General features: G+C 44.5%; 1 long non-coding RNA gene across 1 annotated transcript; it reads right to left on the minus strand.

Moving 5' to 3' along the window:
* Positions 1-1,262: 1,262 nt before the first annotated feature.
* On the minus strand, positions 1,263-4,847 carry LOC150046667 (uncharacterized). The gene is made up of 3 exons (XR_016539629.1): positions 4,673-4,847; positions 3,657-3,800; positions 1,263-1,393 (listed from the first exon to the last, which is right to left on the minus strand). It is a non-coding gene; the product is annotated as an uncharacterized LOC150046667 (long non-coding RNA).
* Positions 4,848-22,630: the final 17,783 nt, after the last annotated feature.

Below are 22,630 nucleotides of genomic sequence, written 5' to 3' on the forward strand. Positions count from 1 at the left end.
TGACCAAGCCGTCTTTTCAGTATCAGCACCAGCACTCCTTCCCGCAGCTCTTCTCTCCTTCACAAACCTCACATGATTTTGGTTTGTAGCCCAGACTGACTTGAAACTTGTGATTCTTCTGCCTCTTGCTTCATGAGTACTTAGATTACAGGTATGTGTGTGTGTGTGTGTGTGTGTGTGTGTGTGTGTGTGTGTGTGTGTGTCATCATGTCTGCTCAAAAAGAGTCTCAGATCAGATCAAATTCAGTTCAGTAACATGCTACTTATCAAAGAATCTGCTGAATATCTTAATATGGTCTTGAATGGATTGATTTTTTTTTTTGCCAGTCCTGGGCTTGAGCTCAGGGCCTGAGCACTGTCCTTGGACTTTCTCAAGGCTAGAGCTCTACCACTTGAGCCTCAGCACCACTTCTGGCTTTTTTCTACATGTATGGTACTGAGGAATCGAATCCGGGTCTTCATGCATGCAAAGCAAGCACTCTACCACTAGGCCAAACTCCCAGCCCTTTTAAAATTTTTATTTATTTATTGGCCAGTCCTGGGCTTGAGTTCAGGTCCTGAGCACTGACCTTGGGTTTTCTCAAAGCTAGAGCTCTACCACTGGAGCCTCAGCACCACTTCGGGCTTTTTTTTCCCCTATGTATATGTTACTGAGGAATTGAACCTGGGTCTTCATGCATGCTAGGCAAGCACTCTACCACTAGGCCAAACTCCCAACCCGATTTTTAAAAATTATTATCATTAAGTAGTTGTTCAAAGGTGTTATAATTCTGTCAGTCAGGCTATGAGTGCACTGCCTCTTCATGGTCTCCTTTCCACCGCTTTCTCCCATTGTCTTCCTCTGATCCCTGTGCTCAAGTTACATAGTTCAGTTTTTATGCAACGTACACTGATTATACTGACTGCATATGTCTCCTCCTCCTCCTCCTCCTCCTCCTCCTCCTCCTCCTCCTCCTCCTCCTCCTCCTCCTCCTCCTCCTCCTCCTCTTAATACTGAGACTTGGAATCAGTGAGACTGTCAGTTTACCATTGGCGATTTTTCATTATTGCAGTTCACTGACACCCCCCCCCCCCCCCGCCACCATGAAAACAGTGGCGTACATGCTCAGAGCTATCATCTAAAGGGGATTTGGCTGGGAAACCCTGGACTGGAGATGGGTTCCTTGGGCGTTTGTCCTGGGCTAGGTGAGAAAGGGTGGGGGTAATTCAGGGAAAGGAGCAGTCCTGGATTGAGGAGAATATAGAAGAGAACATTACCTTTTTAAAAAGTTGTTTTCTTCCATTGGTTTTCTCTTGTGGTCTTCCTCCTCTGTGATTTTTTACTTTGGTATGACTTTGACTTCAGCTGATTCTTTTTCTTCTTCAACATCTAATCCTCTGTTAATTCCATTCACTGCATTCAAAAAAAATTCAAACAATTGTTATTTTTACCTTCAGAATTTTGAGTTTTTAAGCCAACTTTCATGCCTCACTTTCTCTACCTTTGTGAACGTATGAATATGATTATAAAAACTATTTTAATGCTCTTGTCTACTAATTTTGATATTTGTGTCAGTTCTACATAGGTTTTGATTCGTTGATTATGGGTTCTGTTTTCTTGTTTCTTTGCGTGCCTGTGAAACTTTGATTAAATGCCAGGCATTGCAAATTTTACATTGCTGGGTACTGGATATTTTTATTTCTTATTAATAAGCATGTGCTTTGTTACAGGATGCAGTCAATGGCTTGGCATAGATGGATATTTTCAACACTTGCATTTTAGCTTCTGACCTGGGGACAATTGTATTATACTAGTAAGCCAATACTGTCCTGAGTACTCTTGTTTGATACTTCGTTATTTACAAGGATTTTACTAGTCTTCCTGTAGGAAAACAGGCTATTACAGGTCCTCTGTTTTGTCAACTCCTCCCCTCTCTCCCCACCTTCCCGTTCTCTCTCTTCTCCTCCCCTCTCCTTTATGATGGCATCAAAGTACCTTTGTCTTCTGAAAGGCAGAGCCCTGCTTGTCATCGTGCTACTTTACTATGTACTGGAAAGAGTTAGCCAACCCATCATCTCTTTATATCCTCTTTAATTCTTAGATCTTAAGTATTACTAGTCCTGGAAATAGGAGCCATAAATCACTTTTAGTGGTTGACCACCCAGCTCATTGAAATGAGCTTCTAAGAGATGGACTCGACACTAGTTTAAATTCAGGGGGAGCACGTGGCGTGGTATTTCAGACATGGAGTGTTGTCCAAGGCCCACGAATTGGTGCGGAAGTGGGGAATGAGACAGCGGGTGGCGGAGAGATTTATTTCCGCTGTGTACAGGAGGAAAGTGATGGAATAGGACTGAGGTTTGAGAACTCTGCGTAGTTCCTGGCTATTAGATCCCATTCTCCCTGTTATCAGAACCATTCAGCCCGCACTTGCAAGTTAAATGCATCCCGTTCTCCCGCACTGATTTAGATGGATCTAGACGCTCAGCTGTGAGGTGACTGCAGACAGGCAGTAAATACTATTCCCATAAAGAATCAGGTATCCCTTACCGACGGTAAGTCACAAATGGCTGAGACGAGTGGCTTTCGACTATCAGAGTTCAACTTATTTTCCTTCAGAATTAGATTGTTGTTAGAAAATCTGAGAACTAACTAGAGCGAGATCACTGATTATTATTGTTTCTTTATAAAAACTACTATAGGTCTAATTTTTCAGGGAAATCCTCTTTTTTTGTTGTTCTACCTGCTTTGAGTTTTAATTATAATTGATGAGTTCCTTTCTTAGTAATGTAGCACAGAAGTTATCCATGCATGAATTCACCAAGGATGGGTTTACAAGTACTGTGCTTATGTAGTTTTCCATGTGCTAGGTTGTAGGCATAAAATTAAAAAAATAGACTAGCTTCCACCATGTAAGGAAGGCGAGCCAGAGCCAAAGAAAACTCTCAGTGCACGCTAGGGTAAGTAGAGGCTGTACTAGACAACCAACAAGCATAGTCCTTGTGGATGGGAACTGGAGCCTGGAGCTTGGAGGAAAAGGACCCAGGGGAGTGTTGCAATTTGAAAGTCAACTATGTTAGAAATGGGGGGGGCGCAGAGAAGTCGGGAGGGAAAACACTGGGAGAAAATGAGGGAGGGGGTGACCCTGTTCAGAAAGAAGTATACTCAATTCCGGACCATAACTGTAACCTCTCTGTGCATCACCCTTACAATAAAAACAAGAATAAACAAGCATAAAAACTCCCCAAACCTCCAAAGGCTGAGGAGTGTAGACCCGGGAGGGGTGTTCTGGAGCGGGGCCCCAAGGGATCAAAAAGCGACCATGTAAGGGAGGTAACGCTCATTTGTTCAGTGGATCCAGTTTCAGTTGAATGTAGTCAATGCGGGACAAAGCCACAGTTCTTTCCATTGTTTCGCGGCCTCGCCAAAGAAACCATTTCTCTCCTGTTCTGGAAACATAAGTCAGTTCTTTCTAGTAAGCACACAGAACCACAGACACGCCAAGCAGAGCCTTCCCTGAAGGGTGGGGTGGAGATAGGGCAGCGGCTGGTTCACTCCCTTAGCTTCTGACTGAGCTGGGTTTTGTTCATGATTGTACTCGTGGGGTGGGTCCTGCCGATAGAGCGTGCATTGCCTTCTGCTGAGTATTAGCCGGGGACACTTATTATAAACCTACATCAAAGGACTTTGCCATGTGCCGTGTTAGCACCTCATTAACACTCCCTGCACAGAATCCCAGGTATGGAAAGTGTTGTGTCATGTCTGCTCCCCACGCTGGCGTCACCTCTACCTCACCGAGTTCAACGACTCTTTGTTTTCTCTAGAAAGAAAAGAAGAAAACAGGGAGGCAGGATAATGTGGTATAAGTGGATAATCCAATTTGTTTCTTATTTACTTATTCTGTTTCTAAATGAGGACATTGTGCAGTATCGATTTCAGTTAGGCATTGAAGAACAGGAACAAAGGATTAAATGTCTGCTCAGTGGATGGCTAAATTTCAGAAATCTACAGGTATAAGAGAATTGTTTTAAGGTATTACCAATTCCCTTCACTTTCCTCTACCTGGAATGCTGATTAGCCATAATGGATAAATAATGGTGATGGATGGAGATTTGCATGACAGATGAATCTGTTTATAAACTATCCCGAGCCTCAGACTAGCGTCAGACAACCTTTTCTAAACCTTCTACAAACTATTTATTAGTGTCTACTGTTCCCAAATAGCTCCTCCTAATTACAAGTATTTAAACATAAATGAAAGTGGACAAGTAGGATTGATGTGGCACGCAATACTAATAAAACTTCATATTGGCAGGAAAACCCAGTGGTACCGCCATTGAATGCTAATTTTTTTCTCTCTCCCATTTTGTAATCTACGGGATTTGTCTGCAGACAAGGTAGTGGACCAGCTGAGGGGTAGGCAGAGACGGGCCAGTCGGTGACCTTCACAAATGAGGTTTTTCTCACAGACAGATCCACCCTGGTGCCTATGAAAATGCAGAACTGTAAAATGAGAATTTGTTTTTTTCTTATTGATTTGGCTGGTTGGTAAAAGGAGGGTGACAATAAGGGGAATGTACAGCCCACATTCTGCTCCCTCTGAGGCTGCAATAGAGAGGTTATCCATTTCATTTGAGCTGACAAGAGTTTGATATGTTCTAGATAGTTTTCCTGAGCCCAACCATCACTTACTGTTTGACTATAATGTCCGTCTCTTTCTGCTCCTTCAATATTGTTTGCACTTTGCCTCTGAAAAGGGCGTTGATTGAGCCATCCAGGGGGAGATGTTTCTATCTTTCTGTGAGATCAATGAAGATGTGTTTACAGGTCCCCGGCACAGTGTACACACCACAAGAATGGATTTTAGTCAGTGTTGACTGAAAGCTCTTCTTCTTGGTTGCTTGTCAATCTTGCATCTATTACGGGATTGCATCATAAAAGGCTCTCTGGCCCAGCACTGAAACAACAGCAGGGAGGGGAAGGTGAAGCGCTCAGCCCGGGCCCTGAACGCACCCTGACAGCAGGCAGGACTTTCTGTGCCTCTGCATTTAGGAGCCATTTTGTCGTCATCCTTTCCCAGATTTTTAAAATGCTTTCTCTTTCTTCTCCTAAAGCGGTTGTAATGAGTGCAGGCTTGCAATGGAGAGGAGTTCAGGTCTCAGTTCAATCAGAGAATTATACACATCGGGAGGGTCCCGTTCTCATTTCTCGGAGGTCTTTACCTCAGCATCCTTTTCTCTGATAATGGGAGACTGGCTTTAAGACTCACTCTCCCCACTCCACGTCCACGTAGGCAGCCTTCGCAGATGACACTGGAGCTGAGAAATCCCCTGCTCCTGGTCATTTCCCTGACAGCTTCATTACACGAAATTGGATTCTGTGCTCTTAATCGCTTGACCTCCAGTGCGGCAGAAGGTTGTGGTTCTCTCCTGGCCGTCTTCAAGATGGCCCAGAGTATCTGGGTGAGTGCTGACTCCGTGCCCTCGGGCTGAAATTATAATGATTCCTAGGCTAAAATGCGTTAAATTGGCACGTATGATAAATAAAGATGATTGGATACTGGGAAACTTTTTCAGGGAAACCATTTCTCTCTGTCATTCTTTTTTCCCTTCTTCAAAACCACCTGGCACCATTCAGCTGGGAAACGGTGGGCACGGAGTTTATCGGAAATTCTGTGGGAACAGATACATTATCTCTTACCGGGCAGGACAAATCCTGACTAAAAAGTAAAGGGACTAAAAATTAACAGTATAAACATCTCACGGTGACAGACTCTTGGAAAAGGTATGTGTTTGAAAGATATGCTTTGAAAGATAAGAAACTCACCATTAAAGAAAATTTGTACTCCATTTAGTTTTAATAGGAAGGACCTCTTCTGCAGTGTGTGCAGTGCACACACACACACGCACACACACATACACACACATATATATATATATCAACACACACACACAAATATATATATATATATATCACATGAAACTAATTGAATAAATGAGTTGTTCCTATAAGGCCATTAGAACATCCCATGTGAGTGTACGAGGTCTCTTGGCAGTCTCTTGGGACTTGTAAGTATAATTAAAATAAAGGATTTCATTTACTCTTGGAAAGACGTAACTTTCTAGTTCATCTTTTGAAAAGGAGTAATTAGAAAGCTTTACAGAGGCAAATTTTGCCCAACCTTAAATAAAAATGGAAGCACTACTCTAATGAACCAAAGAACAAAGAGAGCAGAAGATGTAGAATGCAATTTATTTGAACTATATAGACAGACGTAACACCCAGGCGGGGCATTTAGCACCGTGTGCCTATGGTTTTGTTGAATGCGTGTGTAGAACATGAGTCCCCCAGTGTCACGGCTGAGGAGATGTGACCTCCCCAGAAGCTGTTGTCTCACAAACCACCAACGTTGCTTCCTGTCTGCACCGACTGCTCCCCCACTTCCAGTCTAGTGTGACAGTCACTGGAGAAAGACATCGAGATGTGTATGTTAGACACACCACAGGTTGAGAAAGGCAAAATACAATTTGTGGTTCTATACCTATATTTTGTTGTCAGCAGAACTGTGTAAGCTTGCAGGGCGCTGGTGGCTCACGCCTGTAGTCCTAGCTACATAGGAGGTTCAGATCTGAGGATCAAGGTTCAAAGCCAGCCCAGGCACTAAAGAATGTGAGGCTCTTATCTCCAGTTAACCTCCAGAACACGGGAAGTGGCGCTGTGGCTCAAGGGTGGGGTGGTAGCCTTGAGCTGAAGAGCTCAGGGACAACGCCCAGGCCCAGAGTTCAAGCTCCACAAACTCCCCACCCAAAAGAAAAGAAACGTGCAAGCTTGCAAATTCCACATCTAATGTTGATTTGTAACAACTGATGCTTTCCATGTTGGTAGCAGAGCAGTGCTGTGGGTTCAGTCTGGAAAAGTCACCTGTCTCTGCAGGCTTCACTTTCATCACCCCTGGAGGGCTTATGTAAATAAGGTTTTGGAAACAAGATTATCATAGGTGCACTACAAACTGTTCTCCAGGTAGTGGTTGAATCAGAATAGGTGGGAAGTGTAAGAGCAGGAGAAAGAAGAATGGAATTTCACCTAGTTTGGGGCTGGCAGGCCTTATGGTGGCGTTGACATGTGTCCTGAAGACGCCTTGGGGAAGGGTAGCCAGAGTGAAGCAGCCCACGCAGAGGCCCCACCGCAGGCTCGCGCTCAGCTGGTTTGGGGTACAGCAGGAAAATGCTGTAGAAAATAGATATGCAACCGGTATTTCTGAACGAGCACACGAGTGGCTAATGAAAGAGCACATCAATGCTGCCAGCTGGCTCACCCCGTACTGCGCCTCCTCTGTCGCGGTACCCCGAGGCTGGTGGTGACTCCAGGGAGGCTCAGTCTCCACCCAGGGTCCACGTGGGCCTCTGCTCTGCACACACACCCTTTCATGCGACTTCATGAGAGGCCACGCAGACACTGGGCGGTTGACAGGGTGAACCAGATGCAGCCCCTCCAGATGGCCCCGGAGGGACCGCAGGCAGCCCTCAGACTTGGGGTCTTCAGAAAGTTGGTCGTCTTGTTAATTCACGCAGGTATTAACTACCCAATCTATTCAGCATATCCCTCGTTGTAAGCTGTCAGGCAGTGACACAACATCACATAATGTGACGTTACATGATACACAGTGCTCGGGTCTTTAAAAAAAAATCCCAGACACTTCTTTCACAGGAATAGTAGGTAGATAATCTGAATATTTGGGGTAATTGGCTCTAGGAAGAGCGAGGCATCGTTATCTCCGGCTCCCTGGTGAGCTTTAATTAACCATATTGCTTCATCCTGTGACAAAGAGAGTGCTGTAGTACTGCTAAATCTGCCATGACACCAGCTCCAGCGCAGGTATTTTAAACATCCTCCAAGGCCGCCTGGCACCCCAGGGCCTTGGTCTGTCCCCTGGGAGGAGGGCAGGCTGCCTGGAGGGGAGGAAGGACAGGCCGCCTGGACGGGGAGGAAGGACAGCAGGGACAGACCGTGGGGCCTCTCTCTCCCCCGGCCTGGCCTCACAGGGCTAGCATGGACGCTTTCCTTTCCCCGTTTCCCTGAGGACACCAATGGTGGCGGTCCCGCGTGAAGGCCCTGCATGCCTGGGACCATGCGTGGGTCCGCCAGACATGGATGGCCAGGGATTAGGGAGATGTCTGGTCCCCGTGTCTGTTCCCGTTGGGGCCCTGGTGTCTCGGAGCCACTTGTGGCTGTGCACCCCTGTCCCGAAGCCTGGGGGAGCCTGCGGACACCGGCCCGCCACCCCTCCCTGCTCCCTCACCAGCTCCAGCACCACACCTCCCTGCGCCCGTGCACCCCCGCACACCTGTGGACCCGCACACCTGTGCACCCGCGCACCTGTGGACCTGTGGACCTGCATACCTGTGGACCTGCACACCTGCGCACCTGTGCACCTGCGCACCTGTGGACCCGCGCACCTGTGGACCCGCACACCTGTGGACCTGTGGACCCGCACACCTGTGCACCTGTGGACTTGTAGACTCGCACACCTGTGCACCCTCGCACCTGTGGACCTGCACACCTGTGCACCTGTGGACTTGTAGACCCACACACCTGTGCACCCTCGCACCTGTGCACCCATGCACCTGTGGACCCACACACCTATGCACCTGTGCACCCACACACCTGTGCACCTGCACACCTGTGCACCTGCACACCTGTGCACCTGTGGACCTGTGCACCTGTGCACCTGCACACCTGTGCACCCACACACCTGTGCACCTGTGGATCTGTGCACCTGCACACCTGTGCACCTGTGGACCCGCACACCTCTGCACCTGCACACCTGTGCACCTGTGGACCCGCACACCTCTGCACCTGCACACCTGTGCACCTGTGGACCCGCACACCTGTGGACCCGCACAGCTGTGCACACGTGCATCCACACATTCAAAGCAGGTTCTCTGTGTTTGGGGATGAGTTGTTGGTGTCTGGGTATTTTGTTTCCTCTGTGGTCTTAAGTGTGAATAATAATTTTCACAATAATATTTGTGACTGCCAGAGGGAGGAAAAGGGTGAAAAGAGGAGTTATGGAGAGGCAGTGGCAGCTTGAGACCCGGGCCGCCTGGGAGCCTGGCAAACTGGTAGAGTGCTTGCCTAGCACTCATGAAGATCTGGGTTCAATTCCTCGGTACAACATACACAGAAAAAGCCAGAAGTGGTGCTGAGGCTCAAGTAGTAGAGTTCTAGTGTTGAGAAAGTCCAAGGACAGTGCTCAGGCCCTGAGTTCAAGCCCAGGACTGGAAAAACAAACCGAGAACCCCACCTGGGTGAGGGTCACTGAAGGACACTCCTGGTTGGCTGTGGGCTTTCATCTCTGGTGGCCAATCTTGCCACCTTTGTTTTCAGAAAACTCTGGAGGGTGGCAGAGCAAGGATTTCTAATTACAGTGTTTCAGGTCTCAAAGATGGAAGTCTCCTCATATGTGGAAGTTAAGAATTCCAGACACCTCATTGAGTATGCAGGAGAATCCCACTCCAGTAATACAGGTAGGGAGTAGGTACAAGCAGGAGGGCCTGAAGGGGGGGCCCACCTTGGTCTATTAGTGCCGCCTCACGATGTATACATAAAAAGGCGACTCTGAAATATAAATAGGCACAGGTTAAGTCTCCTACCAAGTAAATGAAAGCATTTCAAAATATGGCTGGAAGTATCATTCAAGACATAGGGATTTTAAGAAAATACTTTTTTTTCTTTTAACGTCTAGGATCGCTAATAGATACTCTGAGAGTTGAGGAAAATCCCCTTCCTTTGAGTATTCCAAGCCTCAGTTTTATGACAAAGTCCTTAGCTGACGGTGTAGAAGCAGCATTGTAATCTTCAGGAAAAAAAGACATTTTTCTCCAGAATTGTGCCCTGGAATCTTCTGCATTGATTATTTCAAGGGAAGATTTGAGGGACCAAAAAAAAAATCTTATTTGCCTGGCAGTGTATCATTCCTGGGGGAACATGTGTTTACAATTTGCTGAATTACACAACTCCACAGCAGTTATTGAAGAACTAAAGATCCATTAATACTGAGCTGTAGGCAACCACGTGTTGATAATGAGCCCATCCGGCGTCTTGGCTGGTGGGGAAGCACACAGCCCCTGCCTTGCTCCCTGTTATTTGTTCCTCTGACAGCCCTGATACGCTGCCGCAGGCAGTCTGGAAACAGCCGCATGAGGTTAGCTGACAATTGCAGGTGTATTTACGCTGATATTCTGATATTAGCATGCTGCTTAAAAATACTACTGGCGGTGATACAGAGTGCACCCAACTAATGTTTCTTTGTTAGAGATAAGAAAGTGGGAGAGGAGCAAGGCTGCTCCTTTAAAAAAGGAGGGACAGAAATATTTCTAGCCACCTTACAGTCTTCTCTCTCTCCACTGGCACTTTCCAGAATGGAGAGTAGGGGGGTCTGAGGGAGACGTCTGCCGCACCTCTGCCTCCGTCCCCGGCCTGACACCCACACACCCACGCGTGCAGGCACAGTGGGCAGCAGCTTCACATGGCGAGTACAGTCTTCTGTGAGCTGTCGGAGGTCGTGGCAGCTGTCTGGAACACCAATCCTGCTTGCTTTCTGAACTGCCATTTGTGTATTCCTCCAGGTTTTACCCGCTTTTAGGTACCATTCTTTAATATTAGTTTAGAGCTGCTAGCTGTGGACATGCTGCGTAGCTCTTTTCACCTTCAGCAGTCCCCTTTCCCGGTGATGTCCTCTACACAGGCGCTTTCCTCTCAATCTCAACCAGTGGCGCGGGCGGCAGGGTCTGGGAGTGGCGCTCAGGCGTGCATTTCCCGGCAGCACGCAGCAGATGCCTCTGGATCTGTTTCATTAAGTGAAATATTTTTTTCTTGTACTTTCAGCCAAGAGGGAAGACAATAAAAGCAACCTCTTGTTTCCCTAATGAAGAAAACAAGGCACTTGCACTTCTCAGCTCCAGGTCTTGCTACTCTTCCGAAATGGATGGTGACCGTGCCTTTTCTTTGCTTTTCTACTCCTTTCTTGTGTTTTGTGGCTTCCAGTGCTGGTCTATTTCCTTAGGACTAAAGTAAAGAGATAAGCAGGATTATGGATTACAGTCCTTCCTTCCTTCCTCCCTTCCTCCCTTCTTCCCTTCCCCCTCCTCCTCCTTCTCCTCCTCCTCCTTCTCCTCTTATTCCTCCCCCTCCTCCTTTTCCTCCCCCTCCTCTTCCTCCTCCCCTCCCCCTTTTCCTCCTCCCCTCCCCCTTTTCCTCCTCCCCTCCCCCTCCCCTCCTCCATTGTATGTGTTTAGAGATCCCAAGCCTCCACATTTTCTCGTACCATGCAATCATACTTTGCACCTCCTCTTTCATTTTGCCTCAGACTGAAACTCTCAATCCTTTGTTTGCACTCCACTTATTCTTTCCTGTCAATCCATATTCCGACGGTAGGCAAACTAAACAGTGCAGGTGCATAGCGAACGGCCAGGTGTGCAGGTGTGCAGTGTGCAGGTGTGGGTTTGGAAGCCTAGAATGGGTGCTGGATAGAACCTTGGTTCTTCAGTATTAAGTGCTGTGCGCCTGTCATTGTCATTCCCCCCACAAAGATTCATTTATCCTCTTACTCGCGCCCGTGTGACTAGTAGCATGGAGGTTTGGTTTTAAGACCTTTCCAAACTTTAGCTAAAATAGTTGCTAATCTACTAGGCCACGGGCCTGGGCCGCTTTCCCTGGGCGATCTGCCCGCCGTGCTCACACTGAACCAGTATGCAAGGATAACGACTCCGATCGGATCCACCTGGAAACTGAAGTTTGGGCATCACAATTTAACGTTCTGCGGCTCTGCGTTGGCTCCCTTCAAGAGCAGGCGTCTTCCATGACGGGAAAGCATGCATTGGGCAGAACTCACTGGAGTGAGGAGGAGAGGAAAGGAAGCAGCCTGGGCCCGGCTGGCTCCTGACTCAGTTCACGCAGCTCCCCACCTGGCTCCCCCACCCACTCTATGGGTTTGTCTTATGTGATTTCCTTTGGGAAAGTGAAATTGCAACATTGGAACTTACATATGTTTTCCTCAAGAATCTCTGTGTGTGTTTACATATACGTATATATGTATGTATTCTTTTTTATGTTTTTAAGTGAAGCCATGACCAGGGGAGCACGCTGCCACCAGAGCTACTCCCCAGCTGTTTATTTTGGTTTTGAGAGGCTCCTGCCTTTGCCCCGCTGGCTTCTCACTGCCGACTCTCCTGTGTTTACTGGGATGGATGGTATGTGCCACCACACCAGGCTTTATTTGTATGTTCTGGTGGTAGGCAAACTAAACAGTCAAGGATCCCTTTTTTCTTTAACTGTGACGTGATCGCTGTTCAAATGTCCTGAGAGATTTGGGGTTACTGCTGTCAGAACACAGTAAAACCACCTCAAACATAGCATCTGCACAGAAATAGGCGCAGAGTATGAGATAGAAGGCCTTCAGATACTTCAGGACCTGCCTGGCTTATTCCCTCAGCTCCCAGACGCTCTGAATGCTGTGCTATTGTTCCGTAGCCAGTGTCTCAACCTGGAGAGGCCCGTTGGACAGAGGGCAGAATGACACTGGGGAAATCAACCCCAGATTGTATTTACTTCTCATGGCCGAGTTCAGCATCTTCATGTCGGCTCCCCTATGCACCCATGGCGCTTTCTGTTTACATTCACCTGCATTCCATTAACACCCCATCAACAGCACACTTGCAGGGGGTTCTTGCCTGACCACTGCACCGCTGCTCTTAACCCCCCAGCCTCAAAAACAGTCCCCAGGTTGTGCTTAGAAAACACATCTTTTCTCTTGGTGTTTGCCTAAGGGTTTCCGTGTGTGGATTACCCTGGGTGTTCATAAAGCTATAACTGAATCTGCATGCGCCTGACATTTATTACCTTCCACAGGACTGTAAAACTCACGTCTCTCCTTTCACGGTGACTGCTGACATGTTCCATAAAGTAAACCTTAAATATTACCTTCAAATTAATTAGCATTGTCCCCATCTTAGGAAAGCCACTGAAGGCTTATGAGCACTGATCTGGTATGTTTAGCAGGGTTAATTGGATTCTATGCAGAACACAATGGGATTCTTCTTGATTTTGTTTTGCATTTAGTTACATGTATGCTGTATTGACCAGGTAACATATATGGATAAGGAAGATAGTATATTTCAAGAACAGTAGTAACGATTACTATTTCAAAATTATTTCACTGATTTCAGAGTTTCCATTTTTTTTCTTGTAAATACATAAATGACTTCTTCTTCTGGGGAAAGTGTGTGGTGCTGGTGATTGAAGCCAGGGTCTCACCTATGCCAAGAAACCCTTCAGCCACTAGGTCATGCCCCAGACACTGTGATTACTTTGATCTTTATTTAAGCTTGTATGCATCAAGATTTTGTGAATATAATAGCATGCGCAAATGCTTTTTCATGCAAGATTTGTTATTAGGCTTTTATTGTATCTGCTTTCTATCACGTTCTTCTATTGATTCCATCTCTGCTGGTGAGCCTGCGTTTGTTCGGTTAAGCAGACCTGACCCAATTCTAAAGGTTGACAACGTTTACAGGATTGCCAAAAGTTGGTGCTCTGTGGTGGTGGCGGGCTGCGTGACATTGAAGTGTGACTTTGCTTTCCTGTTTGTGAAATAAAGACGAAGAGAATTGTCGTTCCTAGATGTAAAAAGAATTTAGACGGGATCTTGTGTGAATCGGAAGTTGCTTCTGGGTTTCTGAAAGGTTGTAAGTATTGCGGCAAACAGCTTGGAGTTGAATGGAATCTCCCTACACCTCCGTGTGCAGGGAGTGGTGACACACTGCCGGGGCAGACTATATAGTAATAGGCAATCCGAATAAGAACAAATAAAGTGTGCACTTTCCTTTTATTGTGCATCTGTTCTTTCATCACCGTTCTTTAAAAATACGCTGCTCCTTCAAGAAAGCCAGCTTAGGGTGAATTTCCTATGTTTCCATAATATTATGATGCAAATAGATTTTTACAGCCAGAGCTAGAGTTTCCTTTTCATGAAGTTTCCTCCAAAGGCAGGCAAGGGTTGCCCAGACCTTCTAGAAGTGTAGGGTTCTTGCGGTTGGTTCAGTCATTCCGTTTCTTAATCAAATAGCCTTTCATATTGGTGAGCCATCTTGCCTCTTCCTCTTAAGAGGGGGGGAATGATGGAGTGCACGTTACCCTGCCCCTTCGCAGCCATTGGTTTGGATTTGTGTCACACACCACCCTGACTTAAAATGTCTTGATTTTCCAAGTAAATTGGAGATCCCATAACTTTGCCCAATTATGGATAAAAATAATGTTTTTCATTAAGTTTAATAACCAAACCCAGTAAGGGATATCTAGTAGACATTCATCCATTTCTGGATTTGGATGGAGGGCAGTGCACTTCTGCCTGTTGGCAGGTCCAGTCCCGAGGACAGCTGTTGGACAGTCAGCAGGAGGCAGGATTCGTCTTCAGCGTACGTTGTAGTGCTATGAAGGCAGCGGGTGAAATCAAATTGGATCAAATTGGAGTGAGCACAGGACTGTAGACCTGTCAACGAGCCACCCCCCAGAGCATGAGATTCATGTGGATTAACTCTCGTTTAAACTACAGCTTGTAATTCTTCATAGACAATGGGCAACAAAAAGTTCTGATTTTAACCCAATATTGAACAAGCATTTGCCTCTACATTTGGTATTGATGTGCTATTATTGACTAGCTTTGTCCACGAAAAGAATGAAATACTTCTTGATTGTGTGGTCATACACATACATAGACGTATCCATATCCATATAGACATGGCCAGAGATAGATAGATAGATAGATAGATAGATAGATAGATAGATAGATAGATAGATTGATACACACTTACCTACACACACAGACTTGCTCAGAAAAAAAAATAATGAAAATGGAAATTACTTGATCTTTTATATATTTTGATTGTACAAGTCTCGTTACTGTATTGAGTAATATATTTCAAATGCCACTGAAGTTCTCATGCTATAAATATGAAAAGCTTTAAGTAAACTCACAAAAAAAGACTGATTTGCTACAGCCACAATGCCTAGTGGTATTATTCCACAGTTGACACATCCATCAATAGCAGAATACTCGTGATTCACGGAAGGTGATTGCAGGTAACTTAGTTTTGATGGATAGGTTTAGTCTGGTTTGAAAAGCTATATATTGTAGAATCAAAGTTCAAGCTTTGAACAAAAGTTTGGACTGCTGCTCAGATAAGGTTTGTGTACACAGTGGAAATTCTGATAAAATCCACAAGGTAAGGAATGGGAGCTAATGACACCATTGTGGAAAGCCTGACTGGTTCTTGACTCTGAAGCTCTTCCCACAACCATATTGTTCTCACTAGAATAACTTTTCACCTTTTCATTCATGTATTCCTTACTTCAGAAACTCCTTCCTTACATTATTAAATCCTTTAGTGAGTGCTCACCCAGCAAGCTGAATATAGGGAAATATTCTTTTACATGATGTTTATGTTACTTAATGAGGTCTCTTCTCCTGCTCAACCTTGGATGCCTGGCCTGTACTGCATATGGACAATTACTGTTGCGGTATGAGGTTTTGGTTAACACTCAAGTACTTTCCTAGTATGCTTGGGGCGCTTGTTTGATTCCTAGCACTGAAAAAAAAATAGGCTGAATAAAGAACTGATTATGCAAATTTCCAGATATAAGCATTACAATAGGCAGAAAAACAATTTAAAGGCAAAATTAGGAGTTTATCTTATACAGGCTTGAGTTGAAAATCAGTAAATTAATCAAAGCAAATTAAAGCTGTCTAGGTGGTTTCATTAAAAGTGTGTGTGTTTTCTGGGCACTAGTGGCTCCTACCTATAATTCTAACTACTCAGGAAGCTGTGATCTCAGGATTGCAGTCTGCCTGAGGTGTGGTTGTGGCTCAAGTGGTAGAACACTCACTTTGAGCATCCTGGCTCTCTGTTCAAACCCCAGGACTAGAGTATGTGTGTATGCTGCATGTACACTCACACAGAAACTGTAATTTATTTTATTCCTTTAAAAAGACGGTTTCTGTAGGGCTGTGAATGTGGTTTAGAGGTAGAGTGCTTGTCTCGCATGCGTGAAGCCCTGAGAGTTCGATTCCTCGGTACCACATACTCAGAACAAGAGTGAAGTGGTGATGTGGTTTAAGTGATACAGTGCTAGCCTTGAGCAAAAGAAGCCCAGGGACGGTGCCCAGGCCCTAATTTAAGCCCAAGGATTGGCAGAAAGAAAGAAAGAAAGAAAGAAAGAAAGAAAGAAAGAAAGAAAGAAAGAAAGAAAGAAAGAAAGGTCATTGTAAAGGTCATCTTCTAAAGGGGTTTCAGTTATAAGTTAGATAAAGAGCATATTTCTTTCTCTTTTTTTTTGTCCTTGGGCTTTCTCAAGGCTAACACTCTGCCACTTGAGCCACAACACCACTTCTGGCTTTTTCTGTGTATGTGGTACTGAGGAATCGAACCTGGGTCTTTGTGCATGCTAGGCGAGCATTCTACCACCAGGCCAAACTCCTGGCCCCAGAGCACATTTCTTTTAGGACACCACCACCCCTTCCTCGCTCTCTCCCTGTTCTCCCTCCCATGGCCACCCACAGTTGTGTAGGTCATTTTCAGCATAGTGTCTCATGGGGATGATGTACTATTTTCATGAATTAAAAATCTTTCAAAATATTTCTAAAGTAACCAGATGCATAATAGCCATGCATTTTATATACCCATTTTTTCTCAGTAGTTCCCAAATTGAAATTATTTTCATTAGCTCCAGTATTGTTAGCAATATGGTAAGTGGTATTTCCTGACTACTGCATTAAGAAGCAAAGTAATGTATATTTTGAACTATTAATCCACTTTAATGGATGTATAATTTTGGTGGGCTTTTTTTTTTCATTAGTTAAGTCAGGTTTTCTGTGTAGCTCATTTGAAAATATTTGTGTAGGTTAGAGTTGAAGGCTTCTTAAATTTGTTTTTGTATTTCGAGATTTCTATATAAATGTATGTGCTACTAATTTTGAAAGAAGAACAAAGCCCCCCTGAGTTATATTGTAGATGTTAATGACTTTGTTAAAATGATGACAGGTTGCTTTAATGGTGGATATGCACTTAATTGGAGTCTAACAGAATGTGCTGTTTCATATTATTTAAGAGTCAGTCAAGAACCATCACCCACTTACAGTCATATCTTAACCCAGATCAGAAGGCATCTGTAGTATTAAAACTGATAGAAATGGAAAGAAACATGTATTCATACATTGTGCGTTCCCCTAGACAACCCATTAAGTAGTGTTTGTTAACCTTTAATTCAAATGTCTGTGATAAGATAATATAATGCAAAAACCCAAGTCAATGGAGGGTCGTAAAACTGTTTCTGTTACCATTTTATTAGCCTGCTATTTTGTGCCAAATACAGTCGTGCCCTGAAGCAAGCCTTGTGTGCAAGTCTGGAATCCATATATTACGACACAAATGTAACCTGCTAAGCATGTGACAACTGTTAGGTTTATTGCTAGGACCCACGAAAATACAGATGTTGTTGTTGACAAATGTCACTGTAACCCTCCTGTATACAAGTTCTGTACTAAGTCTCTTAGAACTCCAGGGACCTTAGGGGGTCCCCCTAAGTGCTGCACCCCTGGCTTAACATTTCATAAAACCCAGATGGGCACAGCCACTCAGAGGATTTTAAATTTATTTTTATATTACCTGTAGTGTTTTAAAGGGTATGTGTTTATGCACAGACATAACACGGCCTAGATAAAAAGGGAGACTACCGAAATGGGTGGAGAGTTGTGAGTATTTTTTATGTTCTTTCACTTAGACACCTTGTCCATTTAGTTTTCCTGTGCAGTCCTGCAAGCCAGCATTTTGCATTAAGTTGGGTCTTGTTGAACAGCAAAGGGGGAGGACAAGAGCCTTTTGCTGCTCGTGTCCACACAGCTATCTCCTTGCAGCAGAACCACCAGTGACTCTCTGAGAGAAGAAGGCCACTGAAGTCCAGAGCCGCTTGAGCACCCGGAGAAGTCCTGAGGGCATTTGGAGGAAATTATATTCTCTGTTCCTTCACTGATCAAAAATGGTGATGGCTGACTGACCAGCCACAGTGGTCAGCCTGCCCATCTTGGGAGAGAGGGAGTGAGAGGACGGGCTCAGAGACTGCACCGTGCCCTCCTTTCCCTTGCCAGGGGCGCGGTGGCACTGGAGACTTCTCACCAAATGGGATCTTTCGGGGACACTGCAAGTCAGTAAGAATGTGTCGACAAAGCATCTAAATTTATTTCATAAGGCATTTCTTTAATATGGGCTTTCCAGCAGTCTACTCACACGCGTGCGCACACACACACACACACACACACACACACACACACACACACACACATGGAAGCACAACTGACTTCACATGCACAGTCAGGTTCAAGTTTGTGAGTCCCCATCAACTTGCCTAAGTCCCGGCAAGAACTGAAGGCTTGTCCTCATTCGAAGGGAAGCTGGCCGTGGCTCACTCCTGGCACTTTTTCCAGAAGCCACTGTTGCCTCCCCTGCTTCCTAGCTGCAGGCCCAGGGTATTTGTTATTCTTCCGGGTAATCCTGGGCTGGGGTCTCAGGGCCTAGCCTCTGTGACAGGAGCTATGCCCCCAGCCTTTTGGATGGAACTTGTTTTAAACAGGGTCTTGAGCTTTCGCCTGCGGTGGCTTCGGACCTCTGTCTTCCGGCTCGCCTCTCCCGTGTAATCTGGGCTGCTGAGATCTATGCCAGCCTATCAAGCTTGTTCATTGAGATAAGGTCTTGATAACTGCCTATGTGGACATCTAACTGTTTTCCTTCTGTGTCAATCGCTAGTATCCTAGGATTGCAATGCAAGCTGTGTACCTCACCCCTGGTATTTAAGAAGTGTACCTCAAAGGGCCCTAGTGTGTCACTTGGGTTCTTGTTGCTGTTTTGTGTTTTTGCTGGTCCTGGGGCTTGACCTCGGCCTGGGTGCTGTTCCTAAGCCTCTTTGTGCTCAAGGCTAACACTTGAGCCACAGCACCACTTCCAGGTTTTTCTGAGTAGTTTATTGTAGATAATGAGTCTCACAAACATTTTTCTGCCCGGGTTTGCTTCCAATCGTGCTAGGATTACAGCATTGGTCACTGGTACCCTGCCTGGATGATGTTTTTACCATACCAATCCATCATCCCTCAGTCTTTATCATGACTTCATACCTAGTGTTGTGTAATTCTGTGTCTATGTCACTTAATTCACTTAAATACCGGTTTCTAAGAATTCATAATGGTAATTCTCAGGCTCATTCTCGTCTTTCTCAAATTTGTAACTATTAATATCTAGATTTTAAGTTTTTAGGTCATATTTAAAACCCCAAAATTTTCAGAATTGTCTCTAGAATAAGTTGCATAGTATTAAAACTGCTAATCAAATGCAAGGAATTACATATAAATCCATTATTAATCCAGTCAGGGTCCCTTATCATGTATAACTACTTCTGTAAGTTTATGTATATTATTTATGCCAGCAAACAGAGTCATTTCTTTTAATTAAATTGAATGTCTCATGACACTTCAACTACTTTATTAGTACAATAGTCAAGTTGTTGTGCCTTTAATTAACCACTATAGTTTGGGCTGGTTTAATTGTTGATAAAGATGACCAATTTCAAAATGGAATGAGACATAAGTTTCTTCTCTGCCTTTAATAAATTGGAGTTTTCTGTCTCCAAACTAAATTTTAATAACTCAAGATGTTTGAAAATTCTGGGCGAGTGCAATGACCTGCTCTGAATTTTATTTCGGCCGTATTACCCATTGATGGTGGACAGGGTCTCTTCTCCTCGTCCACTGAATAACTGCCCTGTTAGTGGACATGTGGAAATTCCAGTTTGGGGTAAGTTTTCTAGGATAGTGTAGGAAATCATCACAGAGCGCTCTTTACTGTCTGGATACATGCAGGTCAGCCAGCCTCTGGGGTACCTCCCCAAGGCATGTTAGCCCCGCACCTGAGGACTCACGAGGGCGCCTCTGCAGGGTGATAGTGTGTCTTCTCACACTTGGAGAGGCAGAGCTCGGGCTAATTCCACGGGATATACAAATCAGTTATGCTACATGGATAAAACTGCATACCTATATAAACCAGCACAATAATGGCGTGTACCTATACTTACAAACCAGACCGACAGTTAATGCAATCTGACCACAAAAATAATCACAAATCTTAGGCTATATTTAAGAAGTATTCTTTCCTTAATTAGCCCTGGAGCCCTGGTGTGTTCAGTCAGTCAGTCAGTCTCTATCATCCACATGTAATAGTTAATTTTCTCTCATTTTGTTCTGTATCATATATATATATATATGTATCTATACACGTTATATCCTCTAATTCAGAAACAAAGACCTTACTTTTAGATTGTGGAGTGTGCCCTGTCTCATTCCCTCCGAGTTAACCATGACTCCTGAGAAAACTAGTTTCCAAGAAATGTATTAGATGAATGAATGAATAGATTGTCCTAGTGAGACACACCCTGGCAGTCCCCATTCATACTTGCGTTTTTTTTCCCCATTGAAACCTTATTGACAGCATTATTTAATAGGATGAAACCTTAAAGTGTGGAGAAGAATCAGATGAAAAGACTTGTTAGTCAGTGGGTAGTGGTCTTCATTATAGCTAAATTTCTATGGTATTAACACTTTATGTGGCCCTTTCTTTCTTTCTTTCTTTCTTTCTTTCTTTCTTTCTTTCTTTCCTTCCTTCCTTCCTTCCTTCCTTCCTTCCTTCCTTCCTTCCTTCCTTCCTTCCTTCCTTCCTTCTTTCTTTCTTTCTTTCTTTCTTTCTTTCTTTCTTTCTTTCTTTCTTTCTTCCTTTCTTTGCCAGCCCTTGGGCTTGAACTCAGGGCCTGAACACTGTCCTTGGGTTTTCTCAAGGCTAGAGCTCTACCACTGGAGCCACAGCACCATTTCTGGCTTTTTTTCTATGTATGTGGTACCGAGGAATGGAACCCGGGTCTTCATGCATGCTAGGCAAACACTCTACCACTAGGCCAAACTCCCGGCCCCCTTGAGCTTTCTTTGCTCAAGGCTAATACTCTACTACTAGAGCCACAGTGCATTGCCCTGATTCTGGCTTTGTGTCTGGTACTGAGGAATTGAGCCCAGGGCTTCATGCATGCTAAGCTAACACTCTGCCACTGGTGGCTCACACCTGTAACCCTAACCAGGAAGGCTGAGGTTGGAGAATTGCCCTCATCTCCTTTGCTGTCCCTTGGGTATCTCATATTGTTACAGTACCTCACTTTGTTATCTGATATATTGAATTTATTTGTATTTGGTTATTTGAAATTTGATAGGGAAGGGGGGAAAACCAAGACGGGTGGGGGGTGTGGGGGGAGGGTAATGGGTACCAAGACATGTGAAAGGGTATCAATCTATGTGAATTAATGCACCTTCTATCTGGCAAATATCATGTAACCCTTTTATTAATTACAATAAAAAATGTTCATAAGACTCCTTCTCAACAAAGAGCAGGAGGCAGTGGTGTGTTCCTTTTGTTCTAGCCTTGAGAGGAAGGGTAAAATGGATGGGCTGTGGAAGTGAGACCAGCATGAAAGAAAATAACCAGCATGAAGAATGGACCTGGGGCCAAAGTGTTGGCCTAGCATTCATGAAGATCCGGGGTTCGATTCCTCGGTAACACATATTTAGAAAAGCCGGAAGTGGTGCTGTGGTTCAAGTGATAGAGTTGTAGCCTTGAGGAAAAATCCCAGGGACAATGCTCAGGCCCTGAGTTCCAGCCCCAGGACTGGAAGAAAAAAAGAATGGACAAGTGTGTGGTTCAAGTGATACCGAGCCTGCCGAGGTCAGACACTATTCTGTAATAAACATTCCTTGACTGGATGGAGTAAATGAATGCCACTTCTAAACTCGTCACTCCTGACTTAGACAGACAGAATCCCTCTGTCTTTTGCTTTGCTACATTTATTTAACCCAATATATAAAAATACTTTACATTATTACTAAGTCTATGAGACTGGCTAAGCATTTTAAGCTTACACTGCCTCTCAGTTTGAGCTAAACACATTTCCAGGGCTCAAAAGACACATTTAAAACATTGAAATGTTTCTGGCTTTAAGAAATGTAGCCATGACTTTGTGAGTTTAGCAAAAATTGTCACCTACTCAAGCTACACTGAATCAATATTACAACAAATTTCCTCTTGCTTTTTAATATACCAGCTAGTATGATGAAACTTATTTTTATTAGGTTTAAATTATTTGCCTTTTGATAACCGCTTTGCAGTGCGGTGATATAGCCAGTGGTCATCTGAAGCCCAATGCATTGACTTGGCTCGGGTGAGGATGTCTTTCTGCTAAGGTCAATATAAAAGTTTCATTGTGACAATAGCTTTATTAAGAGAAGCTTCTGCTTAGCAGAGTCTGCACATTTTTCAAGAATAGAATCATACTGTGCTCACATGTGCCAGTGGAGAAATGCAGCCCAAATATTAGAGACCATTTCATTATTTATAGCAGCTCAGCACTGCCTTATCTTAAACACAGGAATAGACAAGTTGCATCCAGAGCCTCCCCAGTGAACTTTGATAATCAAAAGAAGTCAGTATGTTAAGCTCTCAAATATTTAAAAGACCA

Source organism: Megascapheus bottae, chromosome 25 (assembly GCF_031878675.1).
Source record: "Megascapheus bottae isolate mThoBot1 chromosome 25, mThoBot2.hap1, whole genome shotgun sequence".
NCBI classification, from domain to species: domain Eukaryota; kingdom Metazoa; phylum Chordata; class Mammalia; order Rodentia; family Geomyidae; genus Megascapheus; species Megascapheus bottae.